Source organism: Acyrthosiphon pisum, chromosome X, assembly GCF_005508785.2.
Source record: "Acyrthosiphon pisum isolate AL4f chromosome X, pea_aphid_22Mar2018_4r6ur, whole genome shotgun sequence".
NCBI classification, from domain to species: domain Eukaryota; kingdom Metazoa; phylum Arthropoda; class Insecta; order Hemiptera; family Aphididae; genus Acyrthosiphon; species Acyrthosiphon pisum.
The window spans coordinates 69,578,382-69,578,774 of record NC_042493.1 but is presented as its reverse complement, the minus strand read 5'-3'; positions in this window follow the sequence as shown (position 1 = coordinate 69,578,774).

The following is a 393-nucleotide window of genomic DNA, read 5'->3' as shown; positions in this document are numbered from 1 at the left end:
CTACGGTCATTTGTTTTAAAGTTACACCAAAAACCAAAATCGATTTTCTCGAAAACAGATTTTGCGTAAAAATTCCCGTTTTTCCTTAATTTTTCTTTTGTTTTTCACGGCGCGTTTGAAAACTATTGGAAAAATTTTACTTTTGACCCCCCAAAGTACCAACTAGATTCACTTATTCCTATCAAAAAGGATACTGTTGAAAAAAATCTAAGCACTTTTACTGTCCTAAAACGTGATGACAGACACAAAAATAAAAAAAAAAATAAAAAAAAAACACACATCATTGTAAAATCAATACATTCATCGTTCCACTCAGAATCTAAAACCTAAAATAACTATTTGAGTTATTTCATTTTGTTATGATTGTATAATATTATTCGTGGGTACTTGAAA